Genomic DNA, 23,278 nt, shown 5'->3' with positions numbered 1-23,278 from the left:
AGATCTAAACCTACTGTGTTCACGACTTTCCTTCTGCCCTTCGTATCCTACAGTTTTGAGAGCTGTGTCCTAATCGAAAGCTATAAAAATTAATCACAAGTTTATGAAATGAAATACCATAGGCCTGCTCCACAAAAGGCAAGGACACAGATCAGCAATGGGCGCAATATGCAGGACCTGCAGGTCAGAGCACCCACAGAAGATAGGCCGAGTGCAGCGAGACCGAAATGTCGGTGTCGTGTGAATGGGATGCGGGCTAACCCGACTGTCAGTTATTACATAGAAAGGGATGTGCCAGGATGAAGAGTACCAACTGTATTTGTTTAATCACAACTGCTGTGAAAGATTGTGCCTAGTGCTTCAAAAACATAAATGCCTGACTTCAATTACGAATCTTCCTGGCTTTGTGTGCTAGACTGGGACTCAAACCTGGAGCGAGTGCCTTTCACTGGCAAGTTCTCTACTGACTGAGCAATAGAATGACAAGATATGCAGAACAACTACTGTGAAGTTCGGGAGGTAGTGGCAGAAGTAAAGCTACAAGGGAAGGTCACGAGTTGTGTTCAGACAACTCAGTTAGCAGAGCACTGCTGTGAAAGGCAAGGTGTATGTGCTGGTCAGGCACACAGAGTTTTAGTCTGCCAGAAACTTTCAAACTAGCACACACACTGCTTCTGATTGATCCGTGTGCAAACGGAATGAACTTTCAAATAGTTTGAGAGACAGAGAGGGAGGGAGGGACTGGGGGAAAGAGAGAGGGAGGGAGGGAGAGAGACAGGGGGGTTGGAGGGAGAGGGAGAGAGAGAGAGAGAGAGAGAGAGAGAGAGAGAGAGAGTGGGGTGGGTGGGGGAGGGTGGGAGGAGACAGGAATAATAACTAACCAACAAGCTCACAGTGAGCTTCAGTAACATTTCACCTTAGTGTGCCCTGACATAACATTACAAAAGGGTCACCACGTGGGTGTCAACTAGGTACTGCAGGACAACAGTGGCTAATATAATAATTTTACATGGCTCAACAGTTTGGTGCAACTCTTTCAATTGGATACCACTTTAGCGACATGCGAGTCCCTAATCTACTCCAGTTGTCCAATCGGGGAAAGGGAACCTACAATTTAACGTGGAATCTGAACCGTGTCTCACGCCTTCTCGTCAGGGTGAGGTTAGGGCTGGGGTAAAGGCAGACTGAAATACCTCTGTGTTTCAACCAGGATTTGATACCGAGAGCTCTCAGTTTCTGAGCACGTGCTTTAGCATTATACGAGGACTATTCAAAATGTATCCAATCTTATTTTTTATGTCGACACCAATAGTGGCTTTGGGACACACATCCCCTCTATGTTGGTAAGCGTACATAGTGCAAACGTGTGATTTTTTTTCACAATAGCAGAAACAACCAGTCACTGCCTAGTTGTTGCCAGGTGAACACTTATAAGAGATAGTTATCGGATTTGGTCGTGAGGACAAAATGACAGAAAAAGTGGGACAACATTATTGCATCAAATTTGTTTTAAGCTAGGCAATTCTCAGGTCGATAGAATCGACAAGATTTGAGAAGTGTTTGGGGACGAAGTGACGGGTACCACATATATAAAGGAGTGGCACGACCACTTCAAAGATGGCCACGCATCAGTGAAGAGTGAAGCACATTCAGGTAGGTCTTCACCATCCAGAGAGCTGATAACTTAAGGACACTGTGATGCAGGGTAGATTAAACATGAGCAGAGAACTTGCACACAAGGTTAAAATTAGTGTTGAACCCATTCATGCCATCTCAGGAGAATTTATGCCAAAGTTTCTAACAACTGAGCATAAGCAACTTCATTTGGAGATCAGACAGGACGTGCTGGATACTGTCCGTAGTAATCCGAACTTTTGTAACGCAGTAATCACTGGTGATGAGTCCTGAGTTTACATGTACAACGGAGAAACAAAGTTCCTCTCATTGCAACGGAAGTATCTGTCATCCCTGAGACCCAAAAGAGTGAGGCAGGTCCGCATCAATGTGTAAGTCATGCTGACCATCTTTCCTGACTCCAACGGTGCAGTCTGTCATGAGTACACCCCAGAAGGTACTAATGTCAACGAGGAGTACGACCGAAAGGTTACCTGCGTGAATCGGTGAGATACAAACAGCTGGACTCGCAGGCAGTGGGCACCCTTCACCGTGACAATATGCGTCCTCTCATCGTTCTCCATTAATTCAGAGTTTTTTTTTTGGAAAACAAAAAAAGACTGTGGTTTGTCAGCTTCCTGTTCCCCTGACCTAGCACTGAGTGACTTCTGGCTTTTCCGTACACAGGAAAAGGCTCTGAAAGGGATCAGATTTCAGAACAGGGAAGACAACGTGCAGAATTCGACGGAGCAGTTGAACGCCCTACCGAAAGAGGCTTTCTGGTGATGCTTCCAGCAGTGGCAGCAGTGTTTGGAGAGGTGTGTAGAAGCTGATGGGCACTGCTTTGAAGCTGAAACTATTGTATCTGAATAAAGATTGATTTTGTAGCTAAAAGTCAGATACTTTTTGAATGGACCAAGCCTGAAAATGAGGACTACACATTTTAGAATATCTGTATAGTAGATATCTGTATAGTAGACAAAACACTAGGCTTGTTCCAAGTGTGCCAGGTGTTTACTTTGGAAGATAAAAGTACTAGATTAGTTACATCAGGAGTTATACCAAAAATGGAGCCTTTTGTGATTTGATTAATTACTGCAACTGTGAAATGCACAGTTAAATATGACTATTGAAAGACATTCTTTGTTTATTTACATGGTACTTGTATAATGTATGTAACCTTGATGAAAAATTATTTATAAGACACTGTATACAATTACTGTATGCACTTGATAAATATTTGTCCTCCTTTGGTACAGATGGTCTGAGCACCACCAGAGTGTGACCAAAGAGGGTGCACGATGACCACCCCTGCCCCCTCCACTCCCCTATGATGGATTAACTACGAGGGCAGTTCAATAAGTAATGCAACACATTTTTTTTCTCGGCCAATTTTGGTTGAAAAAACCGGAAATTTCTTGTGGAATATTTTCAAACATTCCCGCTTCGTCTCGTACAGTTTCATTGACTTCCAACAGGTGACAGCGCTGTACGGAGCTGTTAAAATGGCGTCTGTAACGGATGTGCGTTGCAAACAACGGGCAGTGATCGAGTTTCTTTTGGCGGAAAACCAGGGCATCTCAGATATTCATAGGCGCTTGCAGAATGTCTACGGTGAAATGGCAGTGGACAAAAGCATGGTGAGTCGTTGGGCAAAGCGTGTGTCATCATCGCCGCAAGGTCAAGCGAGACTGTCTGATCTCCCGCGTGCGGGCCGGCCGTGCACAGCTGTGACTCCTGCAATGGAGGAGCGTGCGAACACACTCGTTCGAGATGATCGACGGATCACCATCGAACAACTCAGTGCTCAACTTGACATCTCTGTTGGTAGTGCTGTCACGATTGTTCACCAGTTGGGATATTCAAAGGTTTGTTCCCGCTGGGTCCCTCGTTGTCTAACCGAACACCATAAAGAGCAAAGGAGAACCATCTGTGCGGAATTGCTTGCTCGTCATGTGGCTGAGGGTGACAACTTCTTGTCAAAGATTGTTACAGGCGACGAAACATGGGTTCATCACTTCGAACCTGAAACAAAACGGCAATCAATGGAGTGGCGCCACACCCACTCCCCTACCGAGAAAAAGTTTAAAGCCATACCCTCAGCCGGTAAAGTCATGCTTACAGTATTCTGGGACGCTGAAGAGGTTATTCTGTTCGATGTCCTTCCCCGTGGTCAAACGATCAACTCTGAAGTGTATTGTGCTACTCTTCAGAAATTGAAGAAACGACTTCAGTGTGTTCGTAGGCACAAAAATCTGAACGAACTTCTCCTTCTTTGTGACAACGCAAGACCTCACACAAGTCTTCGCACCCGAGAGGAGCTCACAAAACTTCAGTGGACTGTTCTTCCTCATGCACCCTACAGCCCCGATCTCGCACCGTCGGATTTCCATATGTTTGGCCCAATGAAGGACGCAATCCGTGGGAGGCACTATGCGGATGATGAAGAAGTTATTGATGCAGTACGACGTTGGCTCCGACATCGACCAGTGGAATGGTACCGTGCAGGCATACAGGCCCTCATTTCAAGGTGGCGTAAGGCCGTAGCATTGAATGGAGATTACGTTGAAAAATAGTGTTGTGTAGCTAAAAGATTGCGGAATAACCTGGTGTATTTCAATGCTGAATAAAACAACCCCTGTTTCAGAAAAAAAATGTGTTGCATTACTTATTGAACTGCCCTCGTACTGTGCTGGATCTCAGGTGCAGATGTAAATCCACTCTAATAGTAGGTGCAGGAGATCATAGCACATGGTGGATAGGTTACACAACATGTAAGGTGTCCTTACCCAGAAAACCCATACTTCTTTGAAATTTAGAAAAGTGTACAACAAACCCTAAGAAGATCCATGTATAATTAAGCAAAAAGGTTGATGGAAAGGTCGTCTCAATAACAGTTGATTCACCAACGTAAAACCTTCGCTAGGTATAAGACACCTTTTATTTGCCTTTTACAACAGAAAATGAGTTACTGCAGATTTATTCTAGCCCCCAACATCATAGGCATTCTGGCAGATGACTAAGTTAAATTTCAAAATAACTGAAAAAGTTATTTCTAGCCAGCTCTGAACCCAATGTGTATTGCTCCTAGGACTTGCCTGTATCATGGGCATATTCTGTAAGATACACTACAAGCTTACAACAACATTTCGTTGCCAATAACCTTCAATTATTACTAGTCACAAGTTTACACAGTCATTTTACATTCTTATTTAAAGATTTCTTATACAATTGGTTAAATATACATATAATGCATAATATAAACAAACACAGGCACAAAAGTTTTATAACTGAGTAAGTCTCTTAACCAGTTCATAGTTCATAGTTGATATTACCAAATGCAGTTCACTGAGATCACCAGGAAAGTTTATAATAAATGTTCTTCGATCATATGTTGACAAGTCACTTTCACACAGTACGTGGACTACACCACAGGATTAACAAATTAGAATAATAATTCTAAAGTTTGTACTGCTCAAAATGGAGATACCTTTAAATTTTCATATCTTCACGGCTGCTGATATGTCGGACACTTCCATTTTATGTAACTCACATTTTATTAGTGCTAAATGCCTAGCTGCAGTAAATGACAGTTCTGGGGTCAGATGAGGAACTCGAGTAACCAACGAAGTGGTCCACACTCCCGAGCATGGCATGTACTGTTCATAGAACTGTTCCTCTAATGATGGAAGTCTGCAGACACCTACAGCGTACAGTCAGCCTCTACATTAACAAATCCCCACGACACTTGCCTGAGTAAGCACACACCGTGAGGGGCCTGCGATCGCAGTGCCGCCGACAGTGGCTCGTCGGACAAGTCGGTCAGACTCGGACTGTAGAGCTGAGAGCTTTTTCGTGTAGCTTCTGAAAATAAAAACATTTAGTTTAGAGAGTGTACAGTGCCTTCAAACATGCAATTTGGTATAGTAGGAAAGGGAAGAGAAGGAAAAATAGTAGAAAAACATGGACAGGGAAAGGTATGAAAAAGAAATGTGCCTGATAAACCAGATGTTAGCAGTGATTTTATGTCCTGTGCAAAATTTTAAGATTTACTAAGAGGGTATCAGTTCTTTCGGACATGTCCGAAAGAACAGATACCATCGGTGACCGTGCAGCTCATTAGAATGAAATTACAATGAAATGAACACCCTTAGCTGCTTACAGGCTTTGACATACATCAACGGGAACAGATGAAAATGTGTGCCCCGACGAATGTAGTGCGGGACAATACGTTGAGAATGTAGGTTTCGCGGGAGGCGTGCCAGAGATAAATCCCTGCAGTCGCGCTATCCTCTGTGTCCTCGGTGACTCAGATGGACAGAGCATCTGCCATGTAAGCAGGAGATCCCGGGTTCAGGTCCCGGTCGGGGCACACATTTTCATCTGTCCCCGTTGACGTATGTCAATGCCTGTAAGCAGCTAAGGGTGTTCATTTCATTGTAATCTGGTTTAAGAATCGTCTAAGAAGGTTGTATATGTGCAAGAGACCTGGAGACAATGACAAGTTTCAGATTGATTGTACAGGGTGATCCGTCTACGACGTCATAAGAGTATTGCATTATATTTATTAAGCTAGTGAATAAATCTCCAAGCGATTTTCTGCAATGTACATGAAAATGGGGCGAGTTAACAATGAATGACCATGCTTTGTGAGGCAAGCTGTCAGCACCTAGTTCACAGTGCAAACAGCAGATGTCAGAAGCACATTGTATAACCTACAGAGGTGACAACAGTCAACACACGCTGAGTGTGCTACCTTGTAAGTGAAAATGGTTGTTACACCGCAACAACGTAGTCAATGTGGCATGTGGCCTAAAAAATTTTCGAGTGTTGTAGAGACCCAGGGAGTTTTCAGGTGTCGGTGCAGTGTTATCAGCCCATTCTTTCTTGTGGAGGAGACTGTTTGTGCTCACAATTACCTGGAAATAATTGACCAGTATCTCATTTATCAATTACAGAAAGATGGGATACTGGACATCGATGTCTATCAACAGGATGGTGCTCCAGCACACTTGGATGTCATTGTGTGAGGACAATTAAACCAGATATTCAGATATTCAACGATCGCCAGTGTGGGTTTGGTAGACCCCTCCCACAGCCTTTAATATTCCGGCCTAACATCAACATTATTTCCATAAAAACCGCAGAATCTGACTGACCTACAGAGTCATGTTACAGTAGCCTTTTATCAAATCACTCCAGGAATGCTGCACACCCCCGAGGCACAATATGTGCCCCATTTGCAGTGACCGACATGTTGAGAGCTAATGTGCTGTGTGACAAATTTCAGACACAAAGTCCAGCCTCCCATCCACATGTATGTGCTGCTAATAAGCAACAAGTTTGCACACTTTCTTGTATATAGTGCTTTACTTTTCCAACATCTCAAATGTGTCACCTAACATAATGGTAAGACACAAGATTTTGGAACCACATTTATACTGTAAGACATTTCCAGGGACAGATGTGAGCTCTGACCACAATTTATTTTTTATGAACTGTAGATTAAAACTCAATAAATCACAAAATGATAGGAAATTATGGAGATGGAACCTGGATAAGTTGAAAGAACCGAAGATTACTGAGAGTTTCAAAGGGAGAATTAGGCAACCTTTGACTGAAACAGCAGAAAATGAATGGATAGCTTTGACAGATGAAATAGTCAAGGCAGCAGGGGATCAAATAGGCAAACAACGAAGGGCTAATAGGATCCTTGGATAACACAGCAGACACTGAATTTAAATGATGAAAGGAGAAAACATAAAATGCAGCAAATGAACTGGGTGCAATGGAATACAGATGTCTAAAGAATGAGATTGACAGAAAGTGCTAAACGACTAAGCAGGAATGGCTAGAGGACAATGCAAGCCGTTATAAGCCTGCATAACTGAGGGAAAGATAGATGCCACCTATAGGAAAATTAAAGAGACCTTTGGCAAAAAGAGAAGCAGCTCTCTGAATATCGAGAGCTCAGAAGGAAAAGCAGTGCTAAACAAAGAAAGGAAAGCTGAAAGGTGGAGCCAATACATAGACGAGTTCTACAAAGGAAATGAACTTGAATACAGTATTGTAGAAAGGGAAGGGGATGCTGATGAAGATGGGGTGGGAGACATTATACTGCGGGAAGACTGACAGAGCACTGAAAGAACTAAGGCGAAACAAGGCCCCTGGAGTAGACAACATTCTGTCAGAACCGCTGATAGCTTTGGGAGACCCAGCCACAACAAAACTATTCCATCTGGCATGCATGATGTGTGAGACAGGCGAAATACCCTCAGACTTCATGAAGAATGTAATAATTCCAATTGCGAATAAAGCAGGTGCTGACAGGTGTGGATGTTACCAAACTATCAGGCTACTAAGTCATAGTTGCAAAATACTAACAAAAATTATTTACAGAAGAATGAAAAACTGGTAGATGCCTACCTTGGGGAAAATCAATTTGATTTCCAGAAAAATGTAGGGACAGGCAAAGCAATACTGACCCTGTGACTTATCTTAAAAGACTGCATAAGGAAAGGCAAACTTACACTTATATGATTTGTAAACCTACAGAAAGTTTTTGACATTGCTGACTGGAATACACTCTTTTAAATTCTGAAAGAAGCAAGGGTAAAATACAGGAAGTGAAATGCTATTCAGAATTTCTACAGGAACCAAATGGCAGTTATAAGAGTCATGGAGCACAAAAGGGAACCACTGGTTGGGAAGGGAGTGAGACAGGGTTGTGGCCTATACCCTATCATTTGGACTGTATGATGAACATGCAGTACAGGAAACCAAAGAAAAATTTTCTGAACAAATTAAAGTTTCTGGAAAAGAAATAAAAATTTTGAGGTTTGGTGATAAGAACTTAAAAAATAAAAATAAAATAAGGTGATTTACTGTTTAATTGTGTTCTAGAAAAAACTGTAAGGATCTGAAATTCGGAGCTAAACAAATTACAAAATTGAACCAATGAATCTGGGAAGGAAAACAAATGGAATTAAGGTAAACTGCTTGGCTTTTGTGGATGATTTTGCAATACTTTCAGAAAACCTGACAAAAGCTGTTCTTCAGAGAAACCTTCAGGAATAAATAGCAAACAGAACTGGTTTCAAAATTTCAGCTGGAAAAAAACAAAATTCATGACAAGTATAAAAAATGTGCCAAAATTCACAGCAAAACAAATAGGTAAAATAGAGCGAGTAAATAAATATACATATCTTGGGAGACTATTCAACAGAATGGACTACAAAAATCTGCAATAGATGTAAGGATTAACAAAATGGAAAGAGCATAGGGTTTGACCAAAAATATTTACAACAAGAAATGTATATCTAGAAAAACAAAACTAAAACCCCACACCACACTGGTTCGACCAGAATGTTTATATGGATCTTAATGCCTAAAAATGAACTATAAGATGGACAGATTAGAGGACACCTCTACTGAATGGATGGAAATAAACTAACAAAGCAAATACTGCTATATTTCTGAAAGAAGAAATCGACAATAGCATGGATTACAGTAGTAAGGAAAGATCTAGAAAGAAACAACATTAAAGAACCAGAAATAGCAGAAAGAAACTGTTTTAAAAATAAAATACTAAATTTGGGAGGCATTCAAAGCAGAAGAAATAAAATATGGGGAACAACATGGACAGAAGAAATGAAGAGACTTTATGGAGAGAAAATGAGGGAATACTGGAAAAATAGAAAATAACAAAGGAAGATGAGGAACTGAAGTTGTTAACATGATCCTAGTTGGTCAATACGATTAAAAAAAGTTTCAGTGCACAAAATAGCTATGGTCATAAGCGCCCATTTGTGACTTAGTGAAGGATAAAACAGGAATTGAAATCAGCATCAATGGGAGCGAAACTTAATGAGGAGGAAAACTAAAAAAACAGAAGGAAATCTTAGGAAAGTGCTATTGAAGAGGGGGTTGTTTTCCCCAAAAAGAGTTTCAAATGACCAATGTCATCTCACTCACACTTATAAACTCAAGGACACGATCAGCTGAGCACGAGTCATCTGCTAAAATGAAAGATATATCGGGAAACAGCTGTAAACGGGCACAAAGCGGTTTAAAATAGGGGCACTGAAGTAACAGGTGTCTCACCATCCACGACTGAGAGCAGTGGGGACAAAGCAGAGGAGGAGCGCCACTTAAAAGATCTCAATGGCTAAAAAGACAATGCCCAATCCAGAGTCAAGTTAAAGTTACCTCCTCCCAACAACAGGGCCAGACGGAAGAGGTCAAAGCACAGGGAAGAGGTTTTATGACCCACAATTTATAATCCTGAAGTGCAGACCAATGAGTGTGCCATAAAAGAGTAACACAACAACATAAAATGCTCTGTAGACCAGCAAACGGAACCGTGCAAACGGCGGGCTGAGGAATACAGAGAGTAACCTTCGCCACTATATGGGCTGCCTCTTTCCACATATACCAACATGCCCTGGGATCCAGAGGAATGCCACAGAGATTCCCCCCAAGTGGAGCATATGGAGGCAGGCCTGAATCTGGTGGACCAGAGGGTGGACAGGATAAAGAGCTTGGAGATTGAGAAGAGAGTTCAGCGAATACTAGCATATAATATACTGTATCCGCTGACGGTAACAGATGTATTGGACAGCACGGAGAACAGCAGTAAAAACTGAACACTGGTCAGGAAACTGAAATTTAATAGGGGTGTCGTCAATAATATAGGCTTTCCTGACACCAAAGGTGGTCTTGGAGCCGTCAGTGTAAATAAATGTGGCATCCTCCATTTGTGTGCATAGAGCAGCTAATGCCCAACGATAAACTAGGGGAGGGGTACTATCCTTGGGAAGCTGACAAAGGTCACAGAGAAGGCATGTCCAGGGGTGGGGCCAAGGTGGCAGCGTACTCCTATTTGTCAGGAAGGTTTTAGGAAATTGGAAGGAAAGTGAATGTAGCAGTTGACGGAAGTGGACGCCTGGTGGCAGCAGAGAGGAAGGGTTGCCTGCATACCCTAAATTCAAGGAGGCATCGGGGGGGGGGGGGGGGGAACATGGGTCAGATTAGCAGACATGGAAGACAGATGACTATCAAAATGACTCAGACAGCTCACTGATCGGACAGCGGAGGTTCAGCAGTTTCAGCGTAAAGGCTCTCCATGGGGCTGGTGTAAAAAGCTCCAGATGCTAAATGCAATCCACGGTGGTGGACAGAGTCGAGACACTGAAGAATAGACGGCTGTGCAGGGGAGTAAACTATGCTTCCATGGTCCAATTTTGAGCACAGTAAGGCGCAGCATAGGCGGAGGAGGATCACTCTGTCCGTTGCCCAGGAGCAGAGCACAGAGGGTGTTGAGGGATCGCAGATAGCGAGCCGAAAGATATGAAATGTGGGAAGACCAGCACAGTTTTCTGTCAAACATACGTCCCAAAAAATTTGCGACATCTGTGAATGGAAGGTCAACAGGGCCTAGATGTAAAGATGGCAGATAAAACTCCATACCACACCAAAAATTTACACAGACAGTCTTACTGGGAGAAAATTGGAAACTGGTTTTGATGCTCCACGAATGGAGGCAATCGAGGCATCCTTGATGACGTCATTCAAGAAGGCTGGTCTGTTGAGAGGTGTAGTAGACTGCAAAGTCATCGAGAAAGAGGAAGCCCGATACATCGGAAAGTAGACAATCCATAATTGGATTTGTGGTGATGGCAAACAGTACAACACTTAGCACGGAGCCCTGGGGCAACCCTTTTTCTTGAGAGAAAGTGCGGGATAGAGTAGTGTTCACCTGCACCTCAAATGTGTGCTCTCTCATAAATTCACGGATGAAACGGAGTAGCCGACCTTGAAAGCCCCAAGAGAAGAGCGTGCAGAGGATGCCTGTCCTCCAACAGGTGTCGTATGCCTTCTCCGTATCAAAAAATATAGCTATCGTTTGGTGTTTGCTGAGAAAATTGTTCATGATATAAGTGGACAGAGCAACAAGATGGTCAACTGTCGAATGATGCTTTCAGAAACCGCATCGGGCTGTTGTTAAAAGATTTTGGGACCACAGCCACCAGCCTAAATGGCTATTTACCATATGCTCCAAAACCTTACAAACACTACTCGTGAAAGAGATTGGGCGATAGTTGGAGGGGAGATGTTTGTCCTTTCCAGGTTTCGAAACAGGTATGACAATAGCTTCCCGCTATTTTCTGGGAAAGGTACTGTCAACACAAAAGTTGATTATGAAGGCGAAGGAGGTTGCACAGACAAGGGTATGATAGATGCAGCAACATGTGGACGTGGATACCATCTGCTCCCAGAGCAGAAGAGCGAGAGGAGGAGAATGCACGTCTGAGTTCCCGCATAGAAAGAACGGCATTATACCTTTCACGATATTGAGAGGAAAAAGCAAGAGGTCGCTGGTCGCTCTTCCGCAACCCATTTCTTCAGGAGAAAGGCTGGTGGGTAATTCAAAGAGCTCAAAATTTCAGCAAAGTGTTGACCAATGACTTAGAGATTGCGACTGGGTACACTAAGGTATCCTGCATGACAGTTAGCCCAGAGGTTGGGGGAAAACTGGAAGTGACGGATATCTGTCGGATTGACTCCAAACAATTGATGAGGGAGTGAAGGTATTAAATGAGCTGCTAAAGAAATTCCAGCTTGCCTTCTTGCAGTCGTATATGATGTGAAGGCATCGTGCACGTAACTGCTTATAGCAGATACAGTTGGCCAACGTAGGATGATGGCGGCAAACACGAAGAGCATGTCTCCACTCGCGTATCGCGTCATGGCACACCTCGTTCCACCGAGGAACTGGGGGGCACTGGGGCAAAGGGGAACTACGAGGTATCGAACATTCTGTGGCCGTAAGAAAAACTTCTGTAACACGAGTGACCTGATAATCGATGCTAGGAAATTGACGGTCATCAAATGTTGCTAGATAGGAGAAAAGCATCCAATCGGCTTAAGAAAACTTCCAGTGTCTTGGGCGCATGGATGGCAATTGTGGCTGTAATCGAAGGACACATGGAAAATGGTCACTCGAGTATTTATTGGCAAGAGGGAAACATTCAAAGTGCCGAGCTAGCTGAACAGTACTGACCGAAAGGTCCAAATGAGTAGGTTGACATGGAGGCACACAAAAATGTAGGTTCCCCAGCGTTGAGGCAAACAACATCCACTTGGTGGAAGAGGTCAATCAACAGGGAGACTCTCGGACAAGGACGCAGAGGTCCACAAAGTAGGTGGTGGGGATTGAAGTCCCCAACAAGCAAATAGGGGGGCAGAAGCTGACGAAGAAGATGAGGGAGATCAGCTCTTGCCATTGGTGTGGACGATGGAATGTATACAGCACAAAGAGAGAAGGTGTATCCAGAAAGGGAAAGATGGACAGCAACAGTTTGGAAGGAACATGGAGAAGAGTCACGAGTCCTCCATATGCTGGAGTGCCATCAACAGAGGGGAGATCAAATCAGATTCACTTAAAATGAGGAAAAACAATGTGATCGCGGGGACGCAGCTTTGTTTCCTGATGACAGAAGATGACCGGCGAGTAGGATCGTAAGAGGATCGACAATTCATCCCAACTGGCTCGAATGCCACGGATATTTCAATGGATAATGGACATCGGGTGGACAGAAAAGGGAAGAATGTGACCAAGGTTGCCATCAACTCAACGACTGCTCAGAGCCAGTGACCGACAGCGTGGAACAGCATTCAGCCGAAGGCAGAAGATCCCGATCCATAGGTTGTTCGGCAGCAGCTGCTGCCACCAGCAATCGGCCGGTTGATCAGCCGCCAGCAGTGCGCCTGGGCCACACAGAAGATGGCCAATCGCGGTGACCGCCAGGTGGTGCTGTAGATGAGACACGCCGTGGCGGAGAAGGAGAGGAACTGGGTTTCTAATTAGCCTTCTTGGAAACAGGACGTTGAGATGAGGGAGGGATCGACGGTTGTGAAGTCGGGGTACGTAAAAAATCTTCACGAGTAGGCTCTTTTTTGGAAGTCTGGGTGTCTGATTTTGGGGCTCGTGATTTAGCAGAGCCCGATGAAGGGCGAGCCATAGAGTGGGGAGGTTGAAGGGGTGATCTTTGCGCTGGCCGATCTGATGACCGTGGCACTAAAGGTGAGATCACAAGTCTGCATGGCCGCCTCCTTTGTTGGCCGAGGAGAGGCAAGGACAGTGCTGTATTTACCTGCGTGAGGCACAGTGGGCTTTCGACTGGCGAATAACTTTCGAGCAGCAAAGGTCGACACCTTTTCCTTCACTCTGATTTCCTGAAATAACCGTTTGTCTTTGAAAATGGGGCAATCTATAGAGGAAGCAGCATGGTCGCCCATACAGTTGATGCAATAAGGGGATGGAGGTGGACAAGCACCCTCATGGGCATCCCTGCCACAGGTTACACGTTTGGCCATATTGGAACATGACTGGCTGGTGTGATTAAACCTCTGACACCGATAGCAATGCATAGGGTCGGGGATGGTAAACATGAACTGAAAATATCCTGCTTTAATGTTCAATGGAAGTTGAACTCTGTCAAACATCAAAAAGAGAGTGCGGATCGGCACCAATTCCTTCTCAACCCTTTTCGTGACTCATTGTACGGCCATTACTCGCTGATCAGACAGGTAATTTTTAATGTTCTCATTTGATAATCCGTTGTGTGATCTTGTATAAACCACACCACGTGATGAGCTTAAAGTACGGTGCGCTCCCGCCTGGATAGGGGAGGTGTGTAGCAGCGTAGTTTGAAGCAATTTATGTGCCTGGAGGGCACTATCTGCTTCTAGCAACAAAGTGCCATTTCGTATCCAGGAACATGACTTTACAGGACCTGCAATTGCATTGACACCTTTCTGAATAATGAAAGGGTCGACTGTCGAGAAGTCTCGACCTTCGTCAGACTGAGAAATGACTAGGAACTTTGGCACTGACAGAAGAATTGTCTGTGGCTGAGACTCGTCTAGCTTTCTCTTGTGGGCAGAAGTTTTAGAATTAGAAGAAACCATTGCAAAAGTATCCACCACGATTACTGGCGTCTCTGATGGCATTCTCCTTCCTAGTGGGAGCCCTCTCTGAGGGCACTCCCGCCTTAGGTGATTGTGTACACCTCAGGCCACACCTCCCGAGAAACGGACGGAAGGACCGATCGGCACATTCGGAAAGTACCAACTCGGGTAACCGCCCCTCCTCGGGCCTGGCCTTTACCAGGGGGTACGTACGTGTCCTACTTGTCTATCTGGGGTGGGGAATTACCCGTTACCCCGTCACCGGCTACGCGTGGGTTGGTCTTAAGACAGGCACAGGGAGGAAAGAAAGAAAAAGAAAGTAGAGAAGAATTCTCAAGCGCTGCAGCTGAGAAGAAGGGAAAGAGAAGAATCGAGAAAAGAGAAGGGCATAGTAAGGGCAGATATGTTACATTGTAGAGATAAAAGAAGAGAAATCACTTCATTCGTTCACAAGTGTCCATCTCTGGATGTAGGCGCAAAACAGACTCCCAAAGAGAAGGAGAAGGGGAAGGGGAAGGGGAAGGGGAAGGGGAAGGGAAAAGGTGGGAGGGGGGAGGAGGAGGATCGGGGACAGGAAGGGATGTGGAAAGGGAAGGCACGCAGCCCAGAAAGGAAAGAGAGTTGCACGAGCTCGGGGTCACGTGCCCACCATGCACAAAAGAGTTGTGGACGACAAGAAATTTGTGGCACAGTGTAACGAAAGGAATGGATCAGTTGATAGGACACATCCAGAGGCATTGTGGCAAATACAATTTGTTAATGGAGGGAAGTGGGGGGGGGGGAGTAAAAATTGTACAGGTAGTGCATGTCACGAACACAGTAAGCAGGTTCAAATTGATGTAGCTGCAGTATTTATACATAGATTAAGAGGTCTGCGCATGATTGGCTAGTATCAAACCAGCTACATCAAACCATCCTTTGGACTGAAGGCCACAAAGTATGCCTACATTTAAAATACAACATAATAAAGAGTCACAAAAAAAGAAATGAATGTAAGTCTCACAAAAGGGCACCAGGTAACAGATTTTTCATTACAGATTCAAGTGCATACAGTGGTTAAATAGCAAAAGAGGCAACCTACAACTTCAATGTTCTGCATCGTTTGGTAAAAGCAACCACCCAATTCTGAAGTTTTCCTCTGGCAAATGAAGAATGTAAATTTTAAGTGTGCATTGTATCTGACTTCTTTTACTCTTGGTCTTTAGAAGTGTGTTGCCTTGACAACACATTTATGTACAATTCTCCAATACTGTTATTTTCGCAGTTAAGAATGTCAACGGAGAGTGCGTGGAATAAAAATTAACATTCACTGGTAGCAAATATATTTCCCTTATAATGCAACAGGACTTTAATGTTAAAGGTTCAAGCAACTAACTGTGGCTCCTCGTTTGTGCATTTCAAACAAAACCGATAAGATAAAAACACAAATTACTTTTTGATACTGAGTAGCACATTAGCCATCTATTAAGAAACTACACCTCAATCTAAATAGCTACACAATGTGGACAATCTGTATACAGTAGGCCTACATGGTTCTTTAATGTGTTGTTAGCACAGTTAAGTGCTCCTTAACAGCTCCATTGCTAAACAGAGATATACAATCTGCCAACAGCAGCATGCAACTCAAGAGCCTGAAGTATACTGTAAGTGCACTTTAGGCCAACAGTTCAAATGTAGGTAGCATTACACATTATATGAACTACTCACCATCATCCTCAATTTATGACTTCAACTTCAGTCACTGCACAAGCATCCATTTTCATTTTCACTCTTTTCCAACTTAACCTTTTTTGCGGTAACTTTCATCTGACATCTGTGATCCTGCCTCTTCAGCCTTTATTTCTTTCTGTTATTTGAAGATGTCTCCATTTTCCACAATTTTGTCTTGGAATCCACCAGTTTCTTACATTTCAGGGGAGGTAATGCTGACAGGCTCGGGTTTCTTTTCCGTCCTCTCAAAAGGTTCTTCTGCCATTCTGTTTACAGCTGTCGCTAAATGCCTTATCGTGCAAAAATACAAACAACGGTAACACCAAAAATTCTGAAAACCAGTTTACTTACATACACATCTCAACACTACCTTTGATGATGAAGCCCTTCACTATCTGTGTCAGTTCCAAACACTAACATTTAGTCCAGTCAATGAAGGAAAATTAGGGGAAAAGTCACGTAGTCACAAAGTTTTACACAGTTCTAGGATATATTGTCACAAACATTGTACTAAAAACCCTGACCTGTGGAGTGTGAGCATTGGTGTGGGGGTAGGTTTAAAGGTAATTTTTTATTTTTGTTCTTGAATGACTCAAAAACAACGGATCCTGGGGAAATTCTTCCCCAATACAAAATTAACCTGCATTCACTTCCCTGCCAAAAAAGGTTCTAGTCACTTTTTCTCTAGGACTAATAGTTTGCAGAGGATGAAAAAAATTGCAAATTACGGCACTAAAAATATTGTTCCAATGGTAAAAAATTAATGTACTTCCCTCCTTCCTAGGTAAGCAAACTGAAGGTTAAGCAGGTGATCCCCCTCGCTACATCACAAGAAGCAACTACAGGGTACATCACAAAGTTCTCCGTCCACAATACGCCACACGAATCGCTGGTGACACAGCGTGCAGATGTCCGCGGGGAGGGTTTATTTTGCACAAAATGAGTTAACACTACACAGAATGCAGATACAAGCTACTAACAACACTAATGCAGGGAATGTACATGAACTGGACGTATGTAAATCTCTGCACAATGTTCTACACTGCAAGAGGAGAAACTGATTCTTAGTGATCCGTTATGGGAAAGGCAGCTTCCCCCACCACAGGTGCTGCTCCCCAGCATTTCCTGTCCATTTGTATTATGCAAATGGACAGAATAGCTTCACTGAACTCATGTTTACACAGTGGAGTTATTTTCAGTTTACTGGGTACTTATTTGCAGTTGTTGAGTGCGCTACTCATATCATGTAAAAAAGTTCAACAGCTGGAACTGTCAATTGTCTACCACGCTGAAGAAACTCTTCCAAATTGGACACACTGTCAATATGTACAGGACATCATAGATTTCATTGTCACAAGCTGGAATACTTTTCACAGCACGAGGGTTATCAAATGCATCACCCTGCCTCAGTTCTCCAAAAATACGATGAGGCTCAGAGGCTTAATCCACTGCAACAAAAGTAGGTCACCAAGACTATAACAGTTGTTCAGATATTTCAACATAAGTCAAGCAATGCGTTACAGCAGATAACTGTTATAGACTTCAATATTAACAGTCACATTCCATCAGACATAGCCACACCTATCTCGGAAGATGTACTGTGGATGTGCGTTAAGTGGTTCCACTCGGTGCAGCCCACTCTGCAAATGCAGCAATTCATGAATTATGAATGGAAAATATTTATGCAGTCTACCTGTAACACAATTAATGGGAGAGAAGTGCAGTAACATTTTTAGTCATCCATTAATTCACCACCAAGTGCCTAAAACACAATTACACGGTTTTACAATACACAGCAGCAGGGTGCCACTTTTTACAGTCCAGTCCCTTTCCCACCAACACCACATAAGTAACTGACAACATAATAGCTCACTTAACACCTTCAAATAAATAGGCCTACTCCCTTTCCAAACAGGAAATAACTTCACTATATAAACACAAGTTCTGGTTATCACTGTTAGCATTCAACCGCGATTCTTATACATATATTTTAACAACGCGTTTCAAGAGACAATGCTCTCATCATCATATCTTGAAACGCGTTGTTAAAATATATGTATAAGAATCACGGTTGAATGTTAACAGTGATAACCAGTATAACGAAAACTGCTACCTCGACTCCATAATGGATTATATTAAACACAAGTTCACCAAAGCTATTTTGTCTATCAGCAAAAGATAAGTGGACACGAAACACAGGGCAGTTACAGCCTGTCTGTAAACAGAGAAGTGAGCAGTACTCACAATGGTGGAAGTGATCTTTCTTAGAAGAACACTACGTCTTCTGAACAGAACCATAAAGAACCAATTTCTCCTGTAGCAGTGTAGCACAGTATGCAGAGATTAAAGTAGATTCTGTTCATATTCATTACCTGTATTAGTGTTATTAGTACCTTATATTCGCATTCCATGTAGTGTTAATGCACGTTGTGCAAACTAAACCCTCCTCGAGCGTGTCTGTGCACTGTGTCGGCAGTGATTCATATAGTGCACTACAGAGGGGCCATATAAGTTTGTGATATACTCTGTAGTTGCTTCTTGTGACGCAGTGGACGAGATAGAGTGGAGAATCACCAGCTCCACCTTCAGATCTGTAGACCTATGGAGGTGGGAAGTGCACAAACACAGTGCAGTGAGCTACCTTCACTCACACTCTACTCCACACACCTCCCACAGCCCAGCCTGTTTCACCCCTGGAACACAATTTATCCATTAGTATGCCTCTACTGCAGTTAGATATGGTACACAATTTAATAGTTGTTTTTAACCCGTTCCAAATTATTGGTCCAAGAGGAAGAAAAGTACAGACCCTTTTTGTAGGAAATTGAATGTAGTGTAATTTTGCACTGGAGAACAATTTCGCCAGAAGTCGAGGTTTTCGATTCGTTGGAGAAAAAGTAACACACAAGTAATGAATATGAAGGAAGGTGATCCGGAAATCTAAAAGTATGTATCTAAAAAAAGGAAATTGACAAATCAAATAACAAAATGAAAACCATATGGAAATATGTTAAAAGCGAGACAGGGAAAAGCCTGTCTGCCAAAGAAGTGATTAGCTTAAGAACTGGGAGCCTTTCGGTGGATGCTCCCGAAATGGTGGCTAATATCTTTAACAATCATTTCCTAACAGTCACCAACCAAATGGGATGCCAGGGTTCTGTAAAGAATGCTACAGAATACTTGCATAACACCTTAACTAACAAAATAGATGAGAAGCATCTTCGAAAAACTACAGTGATAGAATTAGAAAAAATGATTGTCTTTAAAATGTAAAAATTCTGCTTGAGTTGACAACACTTCCAGCAAGTTACTGAAATATTGTTGTAAAGAAATAAGTACAGTCCTCTGCCATATTAGTAATACATCATTGGAAGAAGGTGTTTTTCCCAACAGGCTAAAATATGGGCTTATAAGACCAATTTATAAAAAGGGAGAAAATACTGAGGCTACAAACTATCAACCAATTTCATTACTCTCAGTTTTCTCCAAGGTACTAGAGAAATTGATGCTTAGCAGAATGGTTGAGCATCTTAGTAAATATAATATCCTCAGCAGTAGCCAGTTTGGCTTTTGGAAAGGGGTATCAACCGTGGATGCAATACATGCCTTTGTTGACAATGTTATGGAAGCCATAAATAATAATATGATGACGGTTGGAATATTTTGTGACCTGTCAAAAGCTTTTGACAGTTTAAGTCACCATATTCTCTTGAGTAAAGCCAAGACCCTAGGAATGGGTGGAACCGTAGGCACGTGGCTTGAATCCTATCTGTGTGGTAGAAAGCAGAAAGTAATCGTGGAAGGACTGCATGGTGGCCAGGTATCTTCAGAATGGGGCTCCATTACTGCAGGAGTACCTCAAGGCTCAGTACTGGGCCCACTGCTCGTTCTAATATTTATAAATAACTTAGCACTATGTACAGAATATGGGAAAATACTCATGTTTGCTGACGACACCATGTTATCAGTTAATAATCTCTCAGGGAATATGTCAAATGAGGCTGCAAATAAAGCTTTTGCAGATTTGACAAACTGGTTTGAAACCAGTGGCCTTACAGTCAACCTAAAAATGACAAATTACATTCACTTCTCTTCTAACACAAATGTTACTAATGAAATGAACCTAAAAATGGGTGAGCACGAGATTTTGAAGGTTGAGTCCTCCAAATTCTTGGATCTGCATATAGATAGCAAAGTGGCACCACCATATTCAAGATCTGTGCAAAAGGCTAAGCTCAGCAACATTTGCCTTAAAAATAATTTCAGACACTAGGGAAATGAGCACAATAAAAACTGCATATTTTAGCTATTTTCACCAACTTATGGCCTATGGTATAATATTTTGGGAAAATCAACCAATAGCAAAAAAATGTTCCATGCACAGAAGCGAGCAATCAGAATTATGTGTGGAGTACACCCTAGGCACTCGTGCAGGGATCTGTTTAGAGCTCTACAAATCCTTACAACACCTGCCCAATATATTTTTTCCCTGATGTGCTTTGTTTCAAAAAATAGCATCTTATTCAAAATCATACCACAGTTATAACACCCAAAGAAAACTGGATATCCACTATGAGCTAAAAACGAAAAACATGGTCCAGAAGGGGGTTTTATACAGTGGCACCCCAACGTTTAAAGAAAATCTGAAGCAGTTCCTTTTAGATGAGTCTTGTTACAGTATTGATGAATTTCTTAGCAAAATCTCTTGTTTGTGCTTAAAACTTACTGTGTGACCTTTACAATTGATTAATCATACTCCGTAAGTACAGTGTAACTTAATACAATACCCAAATTTATGTATGTCTGTATATGACGCCTGTATAACTTAAGAACAATACCCAAATTTATGTATGACTGTATATTCTTTCAGATGTCTTGTATCTTAACTAATATTAAGGGTATATGGTAAACCTCACAGTTTCTTTAATCTAATGATAAGATCAATGTATATGTGCACAAAACAATAATCTGTAAAAACGTTGACTCGTTCTATATCCAGGGATATGTTCCCATATGGATCTATGGAACACGAAATAAATAAATAAATCCACATCCACCCCAACGCTCACACCGCACCGGCCATGATTTTTTGTGTTCAACACACTACCTCCTAGCACTGTGCAACAATATGCGAATGCAAGATTTTTTGCCTTCACTTTGCTTGTGGATGGCTTAACGACGGGCGACAGTTAAAGGAACGCGATGTCATCACTAGCCCTGTGCAGGAGGGGGAATAACTGCCAGTAAGCGGAAATAAAAATGAGTAGATTGGCTGATTCACTCTGCAGTACATGATTGATAGCTTTTCAGGTGAGAATACTTCCGAACATATTACTTCTTGTTATGCATGGTTAAGGTCAATATATGGTCTGTAACTAAATTTAAGAATTACTAATATATTTTATGTAAAGGGTATGTAACATGATAATGCTCACAATGGCAGTTATCCGCTGATATCGGATGTTACAAACTTCAGTGATAAGGCCTCATTTGTAATAATCGGCAAAGTCCGAAACTACCTTCTGCTAGAGTGAAAATTGATAAATTTCAAATGCTTTCAGCATTATTGTCCTGACAACGGAGTGTGAGAAAACATTTGAATACTAGCATTGCCAACACGATAAATGAACACACATGATGTATGTACTATACGATAGTTCTATATAAATTGCTTAGCAACTCATGTTTGAATACCGATTAATTGAATTAATGTGTGCGTAGTTGACATGCTTTACAGAACTTTTTCAAAAAGAAAGGTTTGCAAAGCGGTGTTTCACTTTCTAACTCTCGCTCTGTTTCTCCGATAATATTGTATATACTATTCGTTACTGTCAAGCTGTGTTTACTAACTACTAAGGCAACTCACAGTTGCGGGATGTGGTGTGCATAACAAATTATCTTGTACGTTATTTGTTGAACCTCGCTATTTCTGCAACTATAACAAATATAGTACTCGCTCAAATTGCGGTGCTGCTGATGTACTGAAAATGGTCAACAACATGTTCCTGTAACATGCATAACTTTGTAACTGTAATAACGAAAACGATTCTCGTAGCAGGAGATTATTTCTTCCTTACAAACAAAAATATTTGGGAAGTTTTAAATTTTTGAGTTTTTAAAGCGTGTTGCCAATCCTTGCACCACTTCGAAATCTTATTAAGATGTGACAGAACATGGGATTATTTTTCAGATAGTAGACTTATTTCATAATTATTTATTCACCCATGGATTATTTAGTACAATAGTATAGAACCTGTCGAAAACATAACAGAAATAATATACTCTACATAAGGCATTAACAAAATACGATACTGCATAAAGTCGGCCAGGACCTGATCAAAGGAAGCATCCCAGCATTCATGTTAGCAACAAGGGGAAAGATGAAAACACAAGTCAGTATGGCCCGATGAGAAACAAATCCCAATGTTTTGAATGTCAGTCCGGTACAATAAGGGTAATCGTAAAATACATCGCGTATATTGTGACTGCAACAGCTACAAAAAGTGAATCAATGAACACGAAATGTTGAAAATAAAAACACCGTCAAAAAATTGAAAATAAATGACCAAATTATATGAAAGAATGACGTATTGTGTATTTTGCATTTTTCTGCAATCAATGATGTAGGTAAATCATTAAACTTCTATTCAAAACAATGCTCAAAAAATTGAGCACATTATGTAACACTGCTAAAAGATGTAATGCATGAACACTCGAAAACCTGCCATTATAATCATCACAATTAGGTTAGTACCATATCTCTCCTCAGCAGAGGTGTATTACACAGCATCTGAAACAGAAAACCAACAGCAGAAACATCCTTGCAAAGAAAAACACAATATAGATGGTATATCATTAACACGATCAAAAGAACCCAACAATGAATGAGGGCCTAGGAATCCTATACACTAACATATTCATTTACAATGTAGAAACACTTCTCAGCAAGAAATAATTTTAACTCTGATCTAAAAGCAGTTTC

The 23,278-nt window shown here is 42.0% G+C and overlaps 1 long non-coding RNA gene across 1 annotated transcript; it reads right to left on the bottom strand.

Moving 5' to 3' along the window:
* Positions 1–4,945: 4,945 nt before the first annotated feature.
* On the bottom strand, positions 4,946–21,858 carry LOC126426897 (uncharacterized). Its single transcript, XR_007576454.1, has 3 exons — positions 21,732–21,858; positions 16,294–16,586; positions 4,946–5,478 (listed from the first exon to the last, which is right to left on the bottom strand). It is a non-coding gene; the product is annotated as an uncharacterized LOC126426897 (long non-coding RNA).
* Between the last annotated feature and the right edge of the window lie 1,420 nt (positions 21,859–23,278).

This window comes from Schistocerca serialis, chromosome 11, assembly GCF_023864345.2.
Source record: "Schistocerca serialis cubense isolate TAMUIC-IGC-003099 chromosome 11, iqSchSeri2.2, whole genome shotgun sequence".
NCBI classification, from domain to species: Eukaryota; Metazoa; Arthropoda; class Insecta; order Orthoptera; family Acrididae; genus Schistocerca; species Schistocerca serialis.
Note: the sequence above shows the minus strand (reverse complement) of the source record. Positions and strands in the feature narration are given on the sequence as shown.